Source organism: Heliconius melpomene, chromosome 13, assembly GCF_056956725.1.
Source record: "Heliconius melpomene rosina isolate 202511_hmr_F chromosome 13, ASM5695672v1, whole genome shotgun sequence".
Classification (NCBI taxonomy): Eukaryota; Metazoa; Arthropoda; class Insecta; order Lepidoptera; family Nymphalidae; genus Heliconius; species Heliconius melpomene.
The window spans coordinates 15137740-15150056 of record NC_140401.1 but is presented as its reverse complement, the minus strand read 5'-3'; the positions used below and the strand labels follow the sequence as shown (position 1 = coordinate 15150056).

Below are 12317 nucleotides of genomic sequence, written 5' to 3'. Positions count from 1 at the left end.
CAACTGACAGACGAACGCCATCTCAGTCTACCCGCGACCACGGACCATTGCAAAGTGTTCGAAACGTCGGCTTTCCAAAATATATAATACGTGACTAAGCGAGAATTATATATTTAATACTATTATAACTAGGTATCTTTAGTTTAAACAGATCTAGGTAGTTATTTTCATTATTAATACAAATATTATCTAGATTCGTATCTAAATGGTGAACGATAGCAAAAACCAACGGCCGGTTTGTCAGCGAGAGTTAATGTACAGTTACCGATGAGTCTTGATCTGATAGTGCCATCCGGCCGATAGTATCAAGAATATTTTGTAGTTATAGATAACGTAAATAAAGTTGTATTTAAATGTTATTAATATTGCATTGATAGGTTATTTTTAAATATGTTTTTTGTATTTTAATTATTGAGCCCCGATTTTTTTAATATTTATATATTGTTAGCGTACTCGTCGTGTAAAAAGTGGGTAGATTTAGGTGAAAAAGACAATAGAAGCAGTGGAATAGTGTCAAATGGGAACAGTCGCTTATAGGCGGAAGCCCTGATTGGAAGGTATTTAGTGTGTAGTGTTGTTATTGAGTGATACATGTCACTTATTGTAATTACGTGGAACCTCTGTCCGAGTACGTTAAACACATATAGACGGTATGTATTTTTATCGTTTTATTTAAAAAAAAAAACGCTATCCGCTTCTGATTTCTAACAATATATATATTTATATATATTTTTTTTTTAATATGTTTCTTAAATAAATAAAAAATATTTTGATTAAACAGCTACCAATATAAATTTTAGTTGATTAGTTATATATTTTTTTAAGACTTTTAAGATAATTGGCTCATAGCTAACCTCATGTTCTTTTTTCCTGTCAAAAAAAATCTTGGCTCTTTTCAACTAGTCCAATAGAATTGTATTGCAAAATTTAAACTCGTTGTTATGACTCCACTTGCTTAATAGAATGTTGGTTGAATCTTATCAGATTCGTAAAATTAATATTAATTCAGTAGTAAACGTTAGAGTATAGATAAATCAAAGCTAGCATTAGCTACCATAATAAGATATTATCTGCCAATTAGCTATTTGATACCGTAACTGGTCTTACTTAGTGTTGACGGTTTAGGAACTGTTTCAAAACATGCCCAAATTACAAACTACAGTATGGTGGTGGGTACAAATTTTAGTAGAAAAAAATTCTTTTATTTAATGCTGCATACACCATATAGCAGAATAAACATAGATAAATGAAAATATGATAAATGTCTATTAAAAATATGATAGATATCTATTAAAATGAGAACAAAAAAAAGAAAAACTTTTTAAAATTATCTTTTTTTCCCCTTTTACTAAGCTCCTTAAAAAACACTGATTGATATTAGCCAGAACGCACAGGCATGCTCTAGTCTAAACAAACAATAATAAAAACAGTTTAATTATTCAAGTTCTAATAAAATTTATTACACATACAAATTAATTGTACAAATATATAATAAAAATTAATTGCTATGTAGCAATTACAATTATCAAATCAATTAATTAATATATATCATAATTACAATTAGGCTAGTAAATCCTTAACGACGCAGGGGCGTCTCACTTGGCCGCCCGCCCGTGACCATGTAAACATAAAAATTAGGTGTGAACGTTTTGCGTTTTCCGCTCAATTTAACCGCACGTTCCATAGTTAAATTATACTGTTTTCACACTTTAACGCGTCCAGCCGCAACCGTGGGTTCGATGCCTACTCGAGGGAATGAATTATTATCAATATTATCATTTCTTCGCTCTAATACCAAAGTCCTCGTTGAGTTCCATCACTCAACACGCAATACCTCGAAAAAAATCGGTAGAAAATGGGGAACGGAGTGTCCTCACACTAAGTTCCCTGCTTTGTGCGGGATACAGCGTGGATTTAATTTTTTCCTTACATATAGAGCTTAAAGCGCTTCAGTTCGCTACTTAATGGCACGAGCTTTCATTTTTTATAGGGAAAACTAACAGACCGTAAGTAATACTATTGTTAATTAATGTTGATATACCTGTTTATGATGTCAGTATTAACAATATTGCAAAAAATATGATGTGGGTTCTGGTTTATTATATGTACATATAAGTTTATATCTGATAAGGGAGAAAGGACTAAAATAATTATGTTTTGTTTTGTTTTCTTTCAATGATTATAATATATAAAATATTTAGAATTTATATTTCAAATTTTTCAAATTGAAATCTCTAAGATATACGAGTATAGACAGAAGGAACCCAAATCTACTAGTTTTGTTTGCCAGAGCTAAAAAATTAATATAGTATTTAGTGGAGATAAAGTTCATAACGGCCGTATTCGTTAAAACTGTAAGACTTAAGACTATAAAACTTACAAACCAGAAACTAAAAGTTTGATATAATTTATTTATATAATTATATAGTATAATTTTCGCTGACTTTTTTCTTCATAAATGATACTTTTAAATAAATTCTTCTTGACAAGAATAACAAATTTGTCTCATTTTCTTTAGATTTTAAACAAAAAACCTCAGCTTTAAAGTTAATTATATCACTGCTAACCAATAACTGGCTATCATCTTTATCATTAATATAATATATTTATCAATAAATAACTTAGTTAAGATTTCGGAAGCATTTCAGCGAAATAAACGCCTTTTTAAAAGGCAATATTGACTATTGGTTTTTCATTATATCGCCCAATACGCAGAAATTGTAGTGTATTTCGTTTACGCATAATTAAGATAAAAATTAATATAGCTTAAAGTGAAAATGTTGATATTTATAAAATCGTAAACGAATGGTTCATTATAATTACAATATTATTGTAATTTTTAAACGGTATTGCATTCCGCCACTCGACTGTCTTGAAAACTAGGCAGTGTGTTGGGAATGGTGTATCTTAACACTAGATTCCCTCTTGCTTCCTTTCTTATTTGCAGAATACATCGCCGCGTGAAACTAAAACTTATAATCTAAATATGATTTAATAGTTATTGCAATGATTTTAATGGATAAAAAGTGGTCAACATATTTTTTTTCCAAAGTCAATTAGAAAACATTACATTTAAAAAAATCCTTTGAAAAATAAAAACCATCATGCTATTTTCCAAATGGCAGGATAGACAGAGAAAACCGCGACACTTCATTTCATGCTGTCTGCTCATTGAGATATTTAGTGTTGAGTGGCGGAACTAAACACCGTGCTATGCAGAACAGGGAAATGAACTTTTGATTAAATTTTTGCCCAGTGGGGATCGAATCGCCATTCATCTTATTACCAGTCGACACCGTCCCATTGTGCCATGACAACCTCAAAAATCTTTTGAAGTTATATATTTAAACCATTTCCAACAATTTCAGCTTGTTAACAAGTGTACAAATTTAATAAGAGTCAATAATTATTACAAAAAACGGTACAAAGAATTTATCGCAACGATTATCTTATCAGTTACTTTTGATATGTCCAGATGCATTTCGGATGCTGGTACATCTCGTCGAGCATATAATTATAATTACAGTTTAAAATGTTTAATTAATTAAAAACTATTTGTCAGTATGTTTATCTTTTATAATTGTTATATACGTACATAGCTATCGCGGTACAGAGGAAGTCAAGGTGTTTCGTTAGTTCTCCGTGGAATTCCAATCGTCTGTATATTTTAGTAAAGTACTAATGGTGATATTAAAAATAGAAAAAAAAATAAGTTATTTTAAAAGAAGAGCTCTCTGTTCTTGTAAGATTTGAATACATGAAATCTCTTCACTATTACATCATTAGAATTTAAAACTAAGGTGACGAACGCCATAAAGGTACCAATATAAAACCTAACTATAACTTTCACCACCAGCCTTCCCACGGTGGACGTGGACGGCACCAGCTCTAGTAGGTAACAATTAAACAATTGTAGCTCATTTTAACGGCCAGCCATAAAATTGGGATTGAGCTCCTCATTAACCGCATTCTTCTGATACTTCCGCTTTTATAGTTTTACTAATCAACGCTAAGATTAATACGGTCGTACGTAATGGCGGTGTTAGATTAACTTTATAGTCTATCGGACAATTGGTGGAGATAATTGAGGTACGATCGGTGTTTTTGTTAAAACTTACCTCGGGTTTACTGTTAGCCACTTATTTCGTGTCGATGTACTGTCTAATTTAGATTAATGAAATGGGGGTTTTTGATTGCTGTGGTATTCTTTATGAGTTGTGGAGATAAGCAGTGTGGATTTAGTGATGAGACACTCTGTTTTAATTTTCAATGATCTACCTCTAAAATTGATAATTATTGGTATATGAAATATAATTATTTGTTTCTAGGATTCGCTTATTAATTTTATATTAATAATCAATCTCATTCAAAAGTCGGCTAATGTGATATATATATTTAAAAAAAAAAAGATTTTAACAAACGAAGATCTTAATGACGGACAAATGATGACGCTTGAAAAAATTTACTAATAGTAAAATATTTTTATAAATATGGGCATTCTGTTATATATCTTTAAATGTTTTATTAGTTCATGCATAATATTAGGAACAGCAGAATCATCTCTGTACTATTTTCATCATGATAAACAACTTGGTATCAAAATTCGCCATTTTTTAACACCACCAAAAAAAACCTTTTTACTGTATTCTGTACATATCAGTGTAGACAGAGGGAACTTAGTGTTTACGCACTCCATACCACACTGCACGCCTAATTTTCAAAACACTGCGTGTTTCGTGGCGAAACTTAACTCAAACTTAGCATCAAATAATAAATTTATATTTAAAGTTTATTATACTTTTAGCATGATAATTATAATATATATAATTCCATTCCAAAACTAAATGAGTTACTTAACGATAGTCCACATGTTAAAGAATTTCTAACATGTCCGGTCGCGATGATTTTGCGGTTTTCTGTTACAATCCACTGAATCAATTCGAACATTTATCATTAAAAGGTAGGACAGTTCTTCTATTAATTGCCAATTACTAAAAAACTCTTAATTTTATATGTAAAAAAGTTTTTATTAATTTATGTTAATATGTATTTTACTTTTTTATTGGTGGTATATACTCAACATGCAGTGTCTCCAAAATTTGGCAAAAGGTGGGAAACAGAACTAACTTAATAGTAACATGGTGGTAGTGTCTAAGCACTACGTTCCCAAGTAACACAATTTCTGTCCAATTTTTTGTTGAGTGGCGTAAGTCAACATCGCACTTTGTTCTAATACTAAAACAAGAAAATGTAAATAATTCATAATACATACCGGGCGAAAGGAAATCCTTACTTTTATTTATTTGGCATTTCCGTGTAAAGTACAAAAATCTTTCTTACGTCATCGAGTAACAATTGAATTAAATAAATAGCAGATATTATATCGTTACTTTTTCCTCGTTTCTTATTACATAAGGTATATAAGTTTTGTATTCGGTTTTTACCTGTTACTTAATTGCACAATAGATTTTACAATGATATTAACTTTTAGGAACTTACGTCAATAAATTACGACGTCATCGTAGCGCAATTAGAATATGTTTGGCTTACCGCGATAGTTACAAGTTCAATTTTTTTTATAGATATATGTAGCGATAAGTTTGTTGCTCTATATTTAATTTTATTTTATAAACTGCCCCTTCTCTTTATAAATAATGACTTTTCCCCCTATTTTTCAAGTTATAAACATATCAGTTAAATCTCTATTATATAATACGGAACGACACTCCACATGGGGAACGGAGTATCTTAACACTAGGTTCCCTCTGCCTACCCTGCTGTGTGCGGGATATAACGTGAAACTGTTAAAAAAATATAGTATAAGTGATGTTATAAACATTATTTTACTATAACAACTATAAAAAAATTGACAAAACTTTATCTAATAACGCAATATCCGTCGATGACGTAACTATGTAACGTTAAATTAAGAAACCCCCAATTTTTTTTAATAATAATATTAACATACATATATCTTTAAATATAAATAAGCACGCCTAAGAATTTATCTCTAAGAAAAATCATCTGATTTCTTATACAATCTGAGAATAATCCGTTGGTAAGAGAACCTGTGACCATTTGGGGCGCGACTACTTTTTGCATGGACACGGGACGCGAGTACGTGCGCAGGCGCATTGTATTACAAATTACATATATTTTTACATCGCTTACTATAATTACGTGGACAAATAACTGTTACATATATAACTGTTATGTTTGTTTATTAGATAATTGGGTTTTATGAGCTTCAGTTCCTCAAAAACTTTGAAAATTTACGGGTTTGCTGGAGTATTATGCTACTATAGAATCCACACTTAGAAGATTTTTAGTCCTTTAAGCTGCCTAGTACTTACTTCAAAAAAATTTAAGCCTATTAATTTAAGTTTAAACACTATCTAACTTTAGCACCATTTTACCTATTACGCCACCAAATTTAGAATGTCATTATTATAATATAAATAGGGTAATAAAGTGTAATCTTCACATTTACACGGTATAATAGCAACCACTATAAACATTAAACTACAGCAATCCTATTGCAGGTAGCGTTGAGTAAATACGTTTGGAATACGTAATGAGGGAAAACTTACATCGTTCTAGAGTCATTGCTCACCCAACCCGGGAATTGAAGGTGTTCTTCACGATTGTAACACGTTTTTGCATGTACGACTAATAAGTCTTAAGACAATTTTGTCTCATGCAAGAACCTATAAACAATATTATAGTGTACTGGAATTTTAGAAAAAAGTATTTAGGTTAGATGCTGAAATGTTTGTAGATTTTGAATGAACATGAAAAACTTATTTTAAACGATAAAAATTGCAAAAGCTTTAAGTTTTAGTGTCATATAAAAAAATATAAAACCCAATGTTTTTTTAAAAAATCTCTTTTTATTTAGTACTTATAAGCATTAAATATATGAATATTTACACATATTTAAAAGTAATTTTCAATACAATTTAGCTTTACGTGTGTACAGCCAACAGTTGCCCAGCTAAGGCTAGATAATAAGTCTGGTCTCGAGTTGCCTTATACTCACATAGCTGTCCCTTAAGTTTTTACATAGTTAGTTTTAATGTGAGCTCCTGTATTCTTATGTTTACCTTCGCTTGGTAAAAAACGGTGATGGATCCTTGTTTACGTTTTGTATTGGAAAATTGTGAAAGCGCGAATTGAATAATGTTTGAGGGATTATTTTGAAATTATTTAATATTATTTTTTTTGAAAAGAGGGAAAGTAGAGACATATGATTCTGTTTTTCACTTTTAGCCCATTTAAGTTTTATATCGGGTTGCGAAACTCAACACTGCGGGAAAGAATTTTTTAAATAATAAACGATTTCTGATTTCGATTTTTATGTATGATTTTCTGATTTTATACAAAAAATTGCATTATAATCCTCCACATATTTGTAGAGACCGTTGTGACGCAATGGCACAGACGTGTGACTTTAAATGCAACGAATGCAGGTTCAATTACTACTAGGGGAGGATAGGGAGAATGAATTATTTCCATTAGGTAAGGTAGGTAAGAAGACAAAGCACTGCGTTAAGTTCCGCCAATCCACACTCAATCTCTGGAAAATTAGGCAAAAAGTGAACAACGGAACTTTGCATGCCATTTGTTTGTGAAAAAAACCGTAAAACTGTAGTAGTAGACATAATAGTTTTTATTAAAAGCAGCAAATACGTTCGCTTTTTAATCACAAATTTACATTTACCATAATAATTTCAATAAAGTTATTATCTATTATGAAATTACAATTTACTTGTATAAGATCTCAAATATCATTTTAACATACAAGTATTTAAGTCCTTCCATGAAAATGACGACCCATGACCTCAAACGGTTATAGATAGCCGCCTTTAACAACAGCTTATGTTTAGCATTTACTGTAGGCTCTAAGTTGATTTGTAAAGCTAATTTCTACTAAATATTACCCATATTCACATAAAATTTAATATTATTCTATGCTTAAATTGTGTTTACTCTATCTTAATATTTATGTTGTGATCTTTGGGTTAATAAAAATACATTTATATTATGTAAGAGTTCCAGAGTTAACATGAAACTTCGATAAGAGTAAATTTTGCTATTATGGACAGAAGATATATAAACGTAAATAAATTCAAATAAAGTTTAAGTAAACAAATAATATTTAACTGTGACATTTGTTCACTAAAAAGCGTTTACAACGTGTTTTTCCTTTATGTCTACATTATTTTTAATGACAAATGATACATATATACATAGACGATATGTATATATGTACTCATATATAATACCGTATACAGCCTACCATTAAAATAGGCTGAATTAAAAAGAAATCACACATCTATTAAACTGATTAGATTCCTATAGGTAATTTATTGTCAAGCCAGTTGGAAGCACAATGCCCGCTAGAGAGAGAAGCGTCCTACACGAGTGAGACAGCTAGAGTGGGCCTTGCAAGGTGATTTCAGTTGCGTCTACGCAAGCCAATGGTCAGGTTGTTACGTACATCCCTATTTTATATTGGATTTACGAACTCACTGAAAATATGACTATGAATTTTAGTGATGTCCCAACAGTGTAGTGAACTGTAGTGAACAGTGGACTGTGACACCGTTTATGTGTAGTGACGCACCTTGTTTATATCTTTTTTAGTGATATCGATCGTGCTTGAGGTATGTTTTTATTTTTGGGTCCTAAAATTGCGTATTTAGGTGATAAGTATCGAGTTAAGTATCGATTAGTGTATTAAATACACTGTTTCGTTTTAATAAATCGATTATATTATCGATCAATGATGGGCTAGAGTTATCATATTAGAAAGTTTTTCTATTCGCACTGTCTACATAGATCTTAAGTACCTGAGTAAATTATTTACAAAACTCTATTTACTGCATTTTACTAACGAAATAAATATATACATATATCATTTGTACTATAATAAGATAGAAATAAATAAAACTAAAATATATTCTACATACATTAATATAAATTTATTTAATCATAGATGACACATACACATATATAATCTGTCACGTCATAAATTAAAACCGTGACAAACATATGGAATTTCTTAAAAGAAAAATTGGAGAAACCAGAATAAAAGAAAATGCATATTGACAATTGTTTGAGGATAAAAGAAGATGGTATGTCTTTATAATTATATAACTATAACTGTATAATTATATGGACATAGCATTAAAGCCGTCATGGCGCAGATAACATCTGACTGTAAGCGTGATGGTTGCGGGTTCGATTTAAACACTAGAATTTTTCACTCTGAACCAAGCGGCATTATGCTCTACCCAACAAAACGCAGTCTCTCTAAAATTACGCTAATAGTTCCCCCTTGTCTATCCTGCTTACGGGAAAAAGCGTGAAACTGCTTTTTGCTTTTCGTGCCTTTAATATATTAATTCTAGCAGAACAATAACTGCTAAGTACCTATTATTAAAATTCAAGTGGTAAATATATTATAATTGAAGTCTATAAACATGCATTTATACGGTAGGTATGTATATTTAAATATTCTAGCTTTCCTCATAGAATTGTTGAATTACACATTATAATACAATTGACGTCTTTTATATCAAATATATATATAGCTTTTGATAGAATATGAAAGTGTTCTTTCGCTTTCAAGTTTTCAATAATTCTTCATTAAGTATTCAAAATACTTAATACAAATATGTAACATACCAATTAATATTGCCTTTATAATATAATAAAAAAAATAAAAAGCAATTAAATGAAAATTGAATGTAAGTTAAATAAAAGCTACATATTAAATAGAAGCATAATACGACATTGTTCCTGTGTACATAAATATATGTAATGACAAAATTTTTTGTAAAAAAAAATTGTTGTACAAATTGTAATAGAACAAATTTTCATATTAGTTGAAACTTTTCCGTACATTTCTCTGCAAAAGCTCTAATGAAAGTTTATAAGCTTATAAGCTTATGGAAATTTGTAAATAGAGAATAATCCTTATTTTTTAGTTATAGGGCGTATACATTCATTATACTTCTTACTTATCTTTATCTATACATATATTTACTTTAAAAATTTTGGTTTTTTTTAAGATAACTAAATCTATTTTATTACTTGTTGTCGTCCTCAAATTTGTTAGCGAGGAAAATTTCCCCTATTATTGCTCTCCTACACTTCCTAGCATACACCTACATTCTAAATATAAACTTTTGAAGTTCAATAGTGTGATTTAGAGGTAAATCCACAAATTAATATTTAATTAATAATATCGACATAACATTTCAAATACCCGAAACTAACACCATTCACGCTTAGATAGATAACAAACTTTGAACTATCATATTATTTAGATTTTGTAACTGAATACTTGAATGACTTCTGCAATCAATTAATGTAATACAAAGGCTTTTGTTACAACCTGTCGCTGTGCATGCGGCGGATCGGTATGCGTAACCATGGCAACGGTCGCAGAATATCAGGTGATAGCCGCCTTTTATATTACACGGAAACGATACGGCGTGTCGCTTTAATTAATATTCATACCTCTGTTAAAGAGAGTGTCTTAACTCTATCATTTCTCCGTTTAACGAGTTTGTCTATTTCTATTTATTTATTTTCAATACGATACAAACAGTGCTATATGTTTTTTTAGTTGTAAAACAGAAAATTATCCACAAATATTTCAAATGTGTAATTAAAATAGTCGAAGTGTGTATTTTTTTTTATTTAGTTGCAAAATATTAGCTTAGCAAAAGCAAATTATTTAGAAAAGTCTTTATATTACAATGATTGACGTATAAATTGATTTATAATAATATATAGAATCACTCTTTAATTTAATTTATAAAAGATATATATTTAACTTCATCGAAATATAATTTTCTTAATAACCAATTTAAATATACAACAACTCAATGAGCAAAAGCTTACTTTTCTTTAATGATTCCAAAAAAATTGGTTCATCATTTCGAAATTTTGGACATAATTACCGTATATTTTAAGCAAGTAATGAGTAACCGTAAGATATATTTAAATTAAATATTTGCTTCATCAGTATCGTACATTTACAAAATAACCCTCCCCTGTATAATGTCGAACATAAGCTAACATGCGTTGAAGTCTTTTCTACGGCGCTTTGCAATAAGAAGAAAAATATTCATTATCTATAAGTAATTTAATATGTATTATTTATTATTAATATTATTTTTATAATAAAATTATTAATAATCAAAGTTAATGTTTATAAATTATGAAAATAATATCGCTATTTTTTTTCATAGATTCCTTTGTTTTGTGGTAAGTTCATCTGTTTCATTTTCTAATTTTGATATATTTACAAAAATATAGTTTATTGAAATGAGGCCCCTTTAAATAACTATATTTAATTTTTAAAATCCTGTAGTAAATTATCTAGATATGTAAAAATTATCTCTAATTATTAGCAATTTGTTGATTAAGACTACGTAAACCCTTCACTAACATAAGATAAGATTTGAGAAAAGGTTAAACGTTATTAAAAAACATCTTCATATTATAATTTTGTTTCAATATTTTTACAATCTCATGTTATACCTATAGCAATTTGGGTGCGTAAGTAAATAATAGCCTATAATTATTTAACCGCAATACGGAATGAGCGTAATTGTTTAAAACAATAAGGAGTGTATTGCTGCATGCGAATTTCGATGTCATTTAAGAAATTGCTTTAAAAATTTACCTGTTTGGCCACGTTTTAAATGTGTGGTAAATATACTGCAACAATGTAAGTTTAAGGAAAAATTATAGATTATTATAATTCTAAATTTATAATCGTTTTGTTTTATGCGTTGTGGGGTCTTGGATGTGAATGAGATACTAATTAGACGGTGTATAATATAGAACTTCTTTTTTAATTTTGTCAGTTAAATTATATTGGAATATTTTGGTAATTATTGAGACCAGTGGTACTATGGAGTGTATGTATGACGGGACTGGTTGTGGGTTCGATTCTGACTCCAGGAAATTTTATAATTTATTTAAGTTACTATTTTTATTTTTTCTGGCTCTAGTGTCAGCAAAACGCGGTGTTGAGTTCTGTTATTCAATACGCAATACCTTCAAAATTCGGAGAGTGAATTTCGAAAATGATTAAAATTTATTTATTATTAAAAAAAACGATTAAAATCTCTAAACAAATTTAACTAAGCTTTTATTCTTTAAAAATATTTTCATAATTTAAATTTTAATATAAATACAAATTTTCCATTAAAAATATAATTATATTTATCAGAGACATCACAAGCAACACAAGTATAAAATTTCACAATCATAAATCAGTTAAACAAAGTACCTGC

At 29.4% G+C, this 12317-nt stretch overlaps 1 protein-coding gene across 4 annotated transcripts in view; it reads left to right on the top strand.

Annotated features, from left to right (window-relative positions):
• The first annotated feature begins 560 nt into the window (after positions 1 to 560).
• The window catches only part of Sox102F (transcription factor Sox102F), a 235113-nt gene continuing 223356 nt past the window's right edge, over positions 561 to 12317 (top strand). For 3 of the 4 annotated variants that reach the window (XM_085195738.1, XM_085195734.1, XM_085195735.1), the window contains exon 1: positions 8454 to 8666. The gene's annotated coding sequence lies outside the window, so the exon portion shown is untranslated. Of the gene's footprint in view, positions 651 to 8453; positions 8667 to 12317 lie in introns of those variants that run through there. The other variant, XM_085195736.1, reaches the window with a different exon arrangement.